The 10,885-nt window shown below is 43.5% G+C and overlaps 1 long non-coding RNA gene across 1 annotated transcript; it reads left to right on the top strand.

The window, feature by feature from the left end:
* Window positions 1–5,299: 5,299 nt before the first annotated feature.
* Window positions 5,300–10,219, top strand: LOC129818051 (uncharacterized). Its single transcript, XR_008753889.1, has 2 exons — window positions 5,300–6,989; window positions 7,399–10,219. It is a non-coding gene; the product is annotated as an uncharacterized LOC129818051 (long non-coding RNA).
* Window positions 10,220–10,885: the final 666 nt, after the last annotated feature.

Raw genomic sequence — 10,885 nt, 5'->3', positions numbered from 1 at the left:
TTACCCTACCTGTTAGGGGTTAACTCTCTCTCTCTTACCCTACCTGTTAGGGGTTGACTCTCTCTCTCTCTCTCTCTTACCCTACCTGTTAGGGGTTGACTCTCTCTCTCTCTTACCCTACCTGTTAGGGGTTGACTCTCTCTCTCTCTCTCTCTTACCCTACCTGTTAGGGGTTGACTCTCTCTCTCTCTCTCTCTTACCCTACCTGTTAGGGGTTAACTCTCTCTCTCTCTTACCCTACCTGTTAGGGGTTGACTCTCTCTCTCTCTCTCTCTTACCCTACCTGTTAGGGGTTGACTCTCTCTCTCTCTCTTACCCTACCTGTTAGGGGTTGACTCTCTCTCTCTCTCTTACCCTACCTGTTAGGGGTTGACTCTCTCTCTCTCTCTCTTACCCTACCTGTTAGGGGTTAACTCTCTCTCTCTTACCCTACCTGTTAGGGGTTAACTCTCTCTCTCTCTTACCCTACCTGTTAGGGGTTAACTCTCTCTCTCTCTTACCCTACCTGTTAGGGGTTGACTCTCTCTCTCTCTCTCTTACCCTACCTGTTAGGGGTTGACTCTCTCTCTCTCTTACCCTACCTGTTAGGGGTTGACTCTCTCTCTCTCTCTCTCTTACCCTACCTGTTAGGGGTTAACTCTCTCTCTCTTACCCTACCTGTTAGGGGTTAACTCTCTCTCTCTCTCTCTTACCCTACCTGTTAGGGGTTAACTCTCTCTCTCTTACCCTACCTGTTAGGGGTTAACTCTCTCTCTCTCTCTCTTACCCTACCTGTTAGGGGTTAACTCTCTCTCTCTTACCCTACCTGTTAGGGGTTGACTCTCTCTCTCTCTCTCTCTTACCCTACCTGTTAGGGGTTAACTCTCTCTCTCTCTTACCCTACCTGTTAGGGGTTAACTCTCTCTCTCTTACCCTACCTGTTAGGGGTTAACTCTCTCTCTCTCTTACCCTACCTGTTAGGGGTTAACTCTCTCTCTCTCTTACCCTACCTGTTAGGGGTTAACTCTCTCTCTCTCTCTACCCTACCTGTTAGGGGTTAACTCTCTCTCTCTCTCTCTTACCCTACCTGTTAGGGGTTGACTCTCTCTCTCTCTTACCCTACCTGTTAGGGGTTGACTCTCTCTCTCTCTCTCTCTTACCCTACCTGTTAGGGGTTGACTCTCTCTCTCTCTTACCCTACCTGTTAGGGGTTAACTCTCTCTCTCTCTTACCCTACCTGTTAGGGGTTAACTCTCTCTCTCTCTTACCCTACCTGTTAGGGGTTAACTCTCTCTCTCTCTTACCCTACCTGTTAGGGGTTAACTCTCTCTCTCTCTTACCCTACCTGTTAGGGGTTAACTCTCTCTCTCTCTTACCCTACCTGTTAGGAGTTGACTCTCTCTCTCTCTTACCCTACCTGTTAGGGGTTAACTCTCTCTCTCTCTCTCTCTTACCCTACCTGTTAGGGGTTAACTCTCTCTCTCTCTTACCCTACCTGTTAGGAGTTGACTCTCTCTCTCTCTTACCCTACCTGTTAGGGGTTGACTCTCTCTCTCTCTCTCTTACCCTACCTGTTAGGGGTTAACTCTCTCTCTCTCTTACCCTACCTGTTAGGGGTTAACTCTCTCTCTCTCTCTTACCCTACCTGTTAGGGGTTAACTCTCTCTCTCTCTTACCCTACCTGTTAGGGGTTAACTCTCTCTCTCTCTTACCCTACCTGTTAGGGGTTAACTCTCTCTCTCTTACCCTACCTGTTAGGGGTTGACTCTCTCTCTCTCTTACCCTACCTGTTAGGGGTTAACTCTCTCTCTCTCTTACCCTACCTGTTAGGGGTTAACTCTCTCTCTCTCTTACCCTACCTGTTAGGGGTTATCTCTCTCTCTCTCTTACCCTACCTGTTAGGGGTTGACTCTCTCTCTCTCTTACCCTACCTGTTAGGGGTTGACTCTCTCTCTCTCTTACCCTACCTGTTAGGGGTTAACTCTCTCTCTCTCTCTTACCCTACCTGTTAGGGGTTAACTCTCTCTCTCTCTTACCCTACCTGTTAGGGGTTAACTCTCTCTCTCTCTCTCTTACCCTACCTGTTAGGGGTTGACTCTCTCTCTCTCTTACCCTACCTGTTAGGGGTTAACTCTCTCTCTCTTACCCTACCTGTTAGGGGTTAACTCTCTCTCTCTTACCCTACCTGTTAGGGGTTAACTCTCTCTCTCTCTCTCTTACCCTACCTGTTAGGGGTTAACTCTCTCTCTCTCTTACCCTACCTGTTAGGGGTTAACTCTCTCTCTCTTACCCTACCTGTTAGGGGTTAACTCTCTCTCTCTCTCTTACCCTACCTGTTAGGGGTTAACTCTCTCTCTCTCTCTTACCCTACCTGTTAGGGGTTAACTCTCTCTCTCTTACCCTACCTGTTAGGGGTTAACTCTCTCTCTCTCTCTTACCCTACCTGTTAGGGGTTGACTCTCTCTCTCTCTTACCCTACCTGTTAGGAGTTGACTCTCTCTCTCTCTCTCTCTTACCCTACCTGTTAGGGGTTAACTCTCTCTCTCTCTTACCCTACCTGTTAGGGGTTAACTCTCTCTCTTACCCTGCCTGTTAGAGGTTGACTCTCTCTCTCTCTCTTACCCTACCTGTTAGGGGTTAACTCTCTCTCTCTCTTACCCTACCTGTTAGGGGTTATCTCGCTCTCTCTCTCTTACCCTACCTGTTAGGGGTTAACTCTCTCTTACCCTACCTGTTAGGGGTTAACTCTCTCTCTCTCTTACCCTACCTGTTAGGGGTTGACTCTCTCTCTCTTACCCTACCTGTTAGGGGTTAACTCTCTCTCTCTCTTACCCTACCTGTTAGGGGTTAACTCTCTCTCTCTCTTACCCTACCTGTTAGGGGTTAACTCTCTCTCTCTCTTACCCTACCTGTTAGGGGTTAACTCTCTCTCTCTCTTACCCTACCTGTTAGGGGTTGACTCTCTCTCTCTCTCTCTCTCTTACCCTACCTGTTAGGGGTTAACTCTCTCTCTCTTACCCTACCTGTTAGGGGTTGACTCTCTCTCTCTCTCTCTCTTACCCTACCTGTTAGGGGTTGACTCTCTCTCTCTCTTACCCTACCTGTTAGGGGTTGACTCTCTCTCTCTCTCTCTTACCCTACCTGTTAGGGGTTGACTCTCTCTCTCTCTCTCTCTTACCCTACCTGTTAGGGGTTAACTCTCTCTCTCTCTTACCCTACCTGTTAGGGGTTGACTCTCTCTCTCTCTCTCTCTTACCCTACCTGTTAGGGGTTGACTCTCTCTCTCTCTCTTACCCTACCTGTTAGGGGTTGACTCTCTCTCTCTCTTACCCTACCTGTTAGGGGTTGACTCTCTCTCTCTCTCTCTTACCCTACCTGTTAGGGGTTAACTTTCTCTCTCTTACCCTACCTGTTAGGGGTTAACTCTCTCTCTCTCTTACCCTACCTGTTAGGGGTTGACTCTCTCTCTCTCTCTCTCTTACCCTACCTGTTAGGGGTTGACTCTCTCTCTCTCTTACCCTACCTGTTAGGGGTTGACTCTCTCTCTCTCTCTCTCTTACCCTACCTGTTAGGGGTTGACTCTCTCTCTCTCTTACCCTACCTGTTAGGGGTTAACTCTCTCTCTCTCTTACCCTACCTGTTAGGGGTTGACTCTCTCTCTCTCTCTTACCCTACCTGTTAGGGGTTGACTCTCTCTCTCTCTCTCTCTTACCCTACCTGTTAGGGGTTGACTCTCTCTCTCTCTTACCCTACCTGTTAGGGGTTGACTCTCTCTCTCTCTCTCTCTTACCCTACCTGTTAGGGGTTAACTCTCTCTCTCTTACCCTACCTGTTAGGGGTTAACTCTCTCTCTCTCTTACCCTACCTGTTAGGGGTTGACTCTCTCTCTCTCTCTCTCTTACCCTACCTGTTAGGGGTTGACTCTCTCTCTCTCTTACCCTACCTGTTAGGGGTTGACTCTCTCTCTCTCTCTCTCTCTTACCCTACCTGTTAGGGGTTAACTCTCTCTCTCTCTTACCCTACCTGTTAGGGGTTGACTCTCTCTCTCTCTCTCTCTTACCCTACCTGTTAGGGGTTGACTCTCTCTCTCTCTCTCTCTCTCTTACCCTACCTGTTAGGGGTTGACTCTCTCTCTCTCTCTCTCTCTCTCTTACCCTACCTGTTAGGGGTTGACTCTCTCTCTCTCTTACCCTACCTGTTAGGGGTTGACTCTCTCTCTCTCTCTCTCTTACCCTACCTGTTAGGGGTTGACTCTCTCTCTCTCTCTCTACCCTACCTGTTAGGGGTTAACTCTCTCTCTCTCTACCCTACCTGTTAGGGGTTAACTCTCTCTCTCTCTCTCTTACCCTACCTGTTAGGGGTTAACTCTCTCTCTCTTACCCTACCTGTTAGGGGTTAACTCTCTCTCTCTCCTCTTACCCTACCTGTTAGGGGTTAACTCTCTCTCTCTCTTACCCTACCTGTTAGGGGTTAACTCTCTCTCTCTCTTACCCTACCTGTTAGGGGTTAACTCTCTCTCTCTTACCCTACCTGTTAGGGGTTAACTCTCTCTCTCTCTTACCCTACCTGTTAGGGGTTAACTCTCTCTCTCTCTCTTACCCTACCTGTTAGGGGTTAACTCTCTCTCTCTCTTACCCTACCTGTTAGGGGTTAACTCTCTCTCTCTCTCTCTTACCCTACCTGTTAGGGGTTAACTCTCTCTCTCTCTCTCTTACCCTACCTGTTAGGGGTTAACTCTCTCTCTCTCTCTTACCCTACCTGTTAGGGGTTAACTCTCTCTCTCTTACCCTACCTGTTAGGGGTTAACTCTCTCTCTCTCTTACCCTACCTGTTAGGGGTTAACTCTCTCTCTCTCTTACCCTACCTGTTAGGGGTTAACTCTCTCTCTCTCTCTTACCCTACCTGTTAGGGGTTAACTCTCTCTCTCTCTTACCCTACCTGTTAGGGGTTGACTCTCTCTCTCTTACCCTACCTGTTAGGGGTTAACTCTCTCTCTCTCTTACCCTACCTGTTAGGGGTTAACTCTCTCTCTCTCTCTCTCTTACCCTACCTGTTAGGGGTTAACTCTCTCTCTCTCTCTTACCCTACCTGTTAGGGGTTAACTCTCTCTCTCTCTTACCCTACCTGTTAGGGGTTGACTCTCTCTCTCTCTTACCCTACCTGTTAGGGGTTAACTCTCTCTCTCTCTTACCCTACCTGTTAGGGGTTAACTCTCTCTCTCTCTCTCTTACCCTACCTGTTAGGGGTTAACTCTCTCTCTCTCTTACCCTACCTGTTAGGGGTTAACTCTCTCTCTCTACCCTACCTGTTAGGGGTTAACTCTCTCTCTCTCTCTCTTACCCTACCTGTTAGGGGTTAACTCTCTCTCTCTCTTACCCTACCTGTTAGGGGTTGACTCTCTCTCTCTCTCTTACCCTACCTGTTAGGGGTTAACTCTCTCTCTCTTACCCTACCTGTTAGGGGTTGACTCTCTCTCTCTCTTACCCTACCTGTTAGGGGTTAACTCTCTCTCTCTCTTACCCTACCTGTTAGGGGTTAACTCTCTCTCTCTCTCTCTTACCCTACCTGTTAGGGGTTAACTCTCTCTCTCTCTCTCTTACCCTACCTGTTAGGGGTTGACTCTCTCTCTCTCTTACCCTACCTGTTAGGGGTTAACTCTCTCTCTCTCTTACCCTACCTGTTAGGGGTTGACTCTCTCTCTCTCTCTCTCTTACCCTACCTGTTAGGGGTTAACTCTCTCTCTCTCTCTCTCTTACCCTACCTGTTAGGGGTTGACTCTCTCTCTCTCTCTCTTACCCTACCTGTTAGGGGTTGACTCTCTCTCTCTCTTACCCTACCTGTTAGGGGTTAACTCTCTCTCTCTCTTACCCTACCTGTTAGGGGTTAACTCTCTCTCTCTCTTACCCTACCTGTTAGGGGTTAACTCTCTCTCTCTCTTACCCTACCTGTTAGGGGTTGACTCTCTCTCTCTCTCTCTCTTACCCTACCTGTTAGGGGTTAACTCTCTCTCTCTCTTACCCTACCTGTTAGGGGTTAACTCTCTCTCTCTCTTACCCTACCTGTTAGGGGTTAACTCTCTCTCTCTCTTACCCTACCTGTTAGGGGTTAACTCTCTCTCTCTCTCTCTTACCCTACCTGTTAGGGGTTAACTCTCTCTCTCTCTTACCCTACCTGTTAGGGGTTAACTCTCTCTCTCTCTTACCCTACCTGTTAGGGGTTAACTCTCTCTCTCTCTTACCCTACCTGTTAGGGGTTAACTCTCTCTCTCTCTCTCTTACCCTACCTGTTAGGGGTTAACTCTCTCTCTCTCTCTCTTACCCTACCTGTTAGGGGTTAACTCTCTCTCTCTCTTACCCTACCTGTTAGGGGTTAACTCTCTCTCTCTCTTACCCTACCTGTTAGGGGTTAACTCTCTCTCTCTCTTACCCTACCTGTTAGGGGTTAACTCTCTCTCTCTCTTACCCTACCTGTTAGGTGTTAACTCTCTCTCTCTCTTACCCTACCTGTTAGGGGTTAACTCTCTCTCTCTTACCCTACCTGTTAGGGGTTAACTCTCTCTCTCTCTTACCCTACCTGTTAGGGGTTAACTCTCTCTCTCTCTTACCCTACCTGTTAGGGGTTGACTCTCTCTCTCTCTTACCCTACCTGTTAGGGGTTAACTCTCTCTCTCTCTTACCCTACCTGTTAGGGGTTAACTCTCTCTCTCTCTTACCCTACCTGTTAGGGGTTGACTCTCTCTCTCTTACCCTACCTGTTAGGGGTTAACTCTCTCTCTCTCTTACCCTACCTGTTAGGGGTTAACTCTCTCTCTCTTGCCCTACCTGTCCTAAGGACCCATTTGAAGGGATCTCAGAAGAGTACAGGAAGGCCCTGGGAGAGGAGGAGCACAGGCTGCTCACTGGGTTCTTTAATAAAACCGGCACTGATTCCATCCTGCTGGAGATGCACGAGTTCCTGATACTGGTCCTGAAGGGTCCCCGTGCATCTGACACCTACAGGCCTGACTGGGGGTAAGGCTACAGCCTGCAGGACACACTCTCTCACACACACACACACACACACGTGGTTGTACTTGCAATTTGTATAGAATTCCGAACATTCAAATGTTTCATGTGTAGCACTTAACCCTCTGGAAACGACGTCCACGCAGAGACACATTAGCACAGTATGACTGGGGGGAAATGAATGAAGTGCAATGGGGAACTTATTTTCTCCACAGATCATTGATGATCTTCCCTGATGTTTCCCTGAACTTTAAAATACCTTTCTGGTGCACTTCTTATCCCTTCAAAAGCATACTTTCCTCCGACTGAAAGTCAAATATATATTTTAAAAAAAAAATGTTAATCTTAACCAGTAAAAATCATTCAACTAGTTCTGTGAACCTCACATGTCCATTGTATTGCCTTTCTCTTCTAGTCTGAAAGACACACTTGTGGCCTACATGGAACGTAAGAACCTGGACATGCCACCTGATGTCGAGGAGTTCTTCCCTGAAGAGATCGAACTGTCTCAGTACATCGAAGCCTGGAAGTTTGCGGTGGCATTGAAACGGGAGAGGAGTCAGAGGTAGCTCCAACCTCTCACACTCACGCTCATTGATTTAATATGCAATGGAGAAGAAGGGGGAAAAAAACAGCAAATGTAAACACATCTGGGAGCCCCCTCGTCATTAGTGAAGGAAGGTACAAAGCTGCAGTTACTGTCTCCTAGCGGTCTAAACGGCTGCCTCCAGAACACATATGCCTCTGCAGCATGGGTTCCAATCCGGCACAATGATATCTCAGCAAAAAACTCTCTATACTATCTTTCCCACTGTCTCTCCTCTATCCAATAAAACATATATTTTTTTAAATGATTAAAAAAAAGATATACCTTTTTTTAAAGCTGCGGTTACTAGGAAAGGATAAGAGCAATAGTAAAGTGAATACGTGAATTTTGTTTCGCCGTAAGTTGGTTAGCTAGCCAGAGTTATGTGCATTTTATTTACAGCTATCTACCACTCGTACTCGCTTTTCTTCATGCCTCCAAAATGCTGAGACTCTAGTTATGTCAAGGTTCTGACAATGGAAGAACAGGTGATGGCATTCCAGGCCTTTACATTTTTTGATTTAATGTTAAAAAAATATATAATAATTGGGGGAATAATTACTTTTATTAGATTTACTTTAACTTCAATTAAATGTAGGTTGGTTAGGCCTACTGTCATCATAGTTTCTGACACATCACTAGCTTTTAAATGTGTAATAAGTACATTAAACACAAGAATCGGGAACATTGTCAGTGAAGAGTTGTGAAAATATGTAGTAAGGAAAATGCATAGAGTTAGATAGAGGACTCATCTTTGTATTTGTGCCATTGTAGTGTCTGTAACAGCCTCAATGGCACTGCCCATTCTATCTCCAATTTTGAAGTAGTCAATTTTCTTATTTTTTTGTGTTTAAAAAAAACATATATATATATACACAAATATTGGTGGTTTACTGGCACCAGCAGTGCTGAAGTCTTAAACTAAATCATGTGTGTTATTCCAGTTGACTATTTAAAAATTGTGGAAGCCTTAAATATCAATCTTAAAAAGGGTTATATCCATTTAGAGTCCTCTAACTTACTATGGTAAAATGTCAGCATCAGAACATGTACCAGTTACACCTCCGACATTGCAATGATATGCAGTTTAATGTAGATCTGATTAAATCTAGATGATATGCAGTTTAATGTAGATCTGATTAAATCTAGATGATATGCAGTTTAATGTAGATCTGATTAAATCTAGATGATATGCAGTTTAATGTAGATCTGATTAAATCTAGATGATATGCAGTTTAATGTAGATCTGATTAAATCTAGATATGCTATGCAGTTTAATGTAGATCTGATTAAATCTAGATGATATGCTATGCAGTTTAATGTAGATCTGATTAAATCTAGATGATATGCAGTTTAATGTAGATCTGATTAAATCTAGATGATATGCAGTTTAATGTAGATCTGATTAAATCTAGATGATATGCAGTTTAATGTAGATCTGATTAAATCTAGATGATATGCAGTTTAATGTAGATCTGATTAAATCTAGATATGCTATGCAGTTTAATGTAGATCTGATTAAATCTAGATGATATGCAGTTTAATGTAGATCTGATTAAATCTAGATGATATGCAGTTTAATGTAGATCTGATTAAATCTAGATATGCTATGCAGTTTAATGTAGATCTGATTAAATCTAGATATGCTATGCAGTTTAATGTAGATCTGATTAAATCTAGATGATATGCAGTTTAATGTAGATCTGATTAAATCTAGATGATATGCAGTTTAATGTAGATCTGATTAAATCTAGATATGCTATGCAGTTTAATGTAGATCTGATTAAATCTAGATGATATGCAGTTTAATGTAGATCTGATTAAATCTAGATGATATGCTATGCAGTTTAATGTAGATCTGATTAAATCTAGATGATATGCAGTTTAATGTAGATCTGATTAAATCTAGATGATATGCAGTTTAATGTAGATCTGATTAAATCTAGATATGCTATGCAGTTTAATGTAGATCTGATTAAATCTAGATATGCTATGCAGTTTAATGTAGATCTGATTAAATCTAGATATGCTATGCAGTTTAATGTAGATCTGATTAAATCTAGATATGATTATGCAGTTTAATGTAGATCTGATTAAATCTAGATATGCTATGCAGTTTAATGTAGATCTGATTAAATCTAGATATGCTATGCAGTTTAATGTAGATCTGATTAAATCTAGATATGCTATGCAGTTTAATGTAGATCTGATTAAATCTAGATGATATGCTATGCTGTTTAATGTAGATCTGATTAAATCTAGATATGCTATGCAGTTTAATGTAGATATGATTAAATCTAGATGATATGCAGTTTAATGTAGATCTGATTAAATCTAGATGATATGCAGTTTAATGTAGATCTGATTAAATCTAGATGATATGCTATGAAGTTTAATGTAGATATGATTAAATCTAGATGACATGCTATGCAGTTTAATGTAGATCTGATTAAATCTAGATGATATGCTGTTTAATGTAGATCTGATTTAAATCTAGGCCCTAGACTTGAAGTATAGTAAATTGTCAATTTGTTCATTTGGAAGTTATTTTATATTGCAGTTGGGCAATTTATCATGAATCTCAAGGATGAAATTTGTTTGTGAAAAATGTTATTGTGCTAATTAAAACAATGATGGAAACAAAAAATAATTGTGCTATCGAGTGTGTGTGTGTGTGTGTGTGTGTGTGTGTGTGTGTGTGTGTGTGTGTGTGTGTGTGTGTGTGTGTGTGTGTGTGTGTGTGTGTGTGTGTTTTTTTTTTGGGGGGGGGGGAATATTTTACTCCGTCACTAACATATGCCGCGTTCAAGTGCTATCGGGAACCTCAGAGTTAAAATTAACATAATTTATTTTCGTAGTGCCTCCTATTGATGGATTCTGGTACTTTCAAGTGGGAGAACTCAGAGCTCATGTTTCTACCACAAGTTTCTGTGTTGGAAATGTCACAGTCTCCTAGGTCTGACTAGCATGTGAACACAGCATTAGACCCAGCGACCCATGAAGATCATAGGCCATCATCACTCCATAGTTGAGAACAACAATAAAAAAGATTAGCTTCACTGTCCTAATACATACTATAAACTGGGTGGTTTGAGCCCTGAAGAGGACTGGCCACCCCTCATAGCCTGGTTCCTCTCTAGGTTTCTTCCTAGGTTTTGGCCTTTCTAGGGAGTTTTTCCTAGCCACCGTGCTTCTACACCTGCATTGCTTGCTGTTAGGGGTTTTAGGCTGGGTTTCTGTACAGCACTTTGTGACATCAGCTGATGTAAGAAGGGCTTTATAAATACATTTGATTTGATTTTGATTTGAATGCTGA

The sequence above is a fragment of the Salvelinus fontinalis genome, chromosome 21 (assembly GCF_029448725.1).
Source record: "Salvelinus fontinalis isolate EN_2023a chromosome 21, ASM2944872v1, whole genome shotgun sequence".
NCBI classification, from domain to species: domain Eukaryota; kingdom Metazoa; phylum Chordata; class Actinopteri; order Salmoniformes; family Salmonidae; genus Salvelinus; species Salvelinus fontinalis.
Note: the sequence above shows the minus strand (reverse complement) of the source record. Positions and strands in the feature narration are given on the sequence as shown.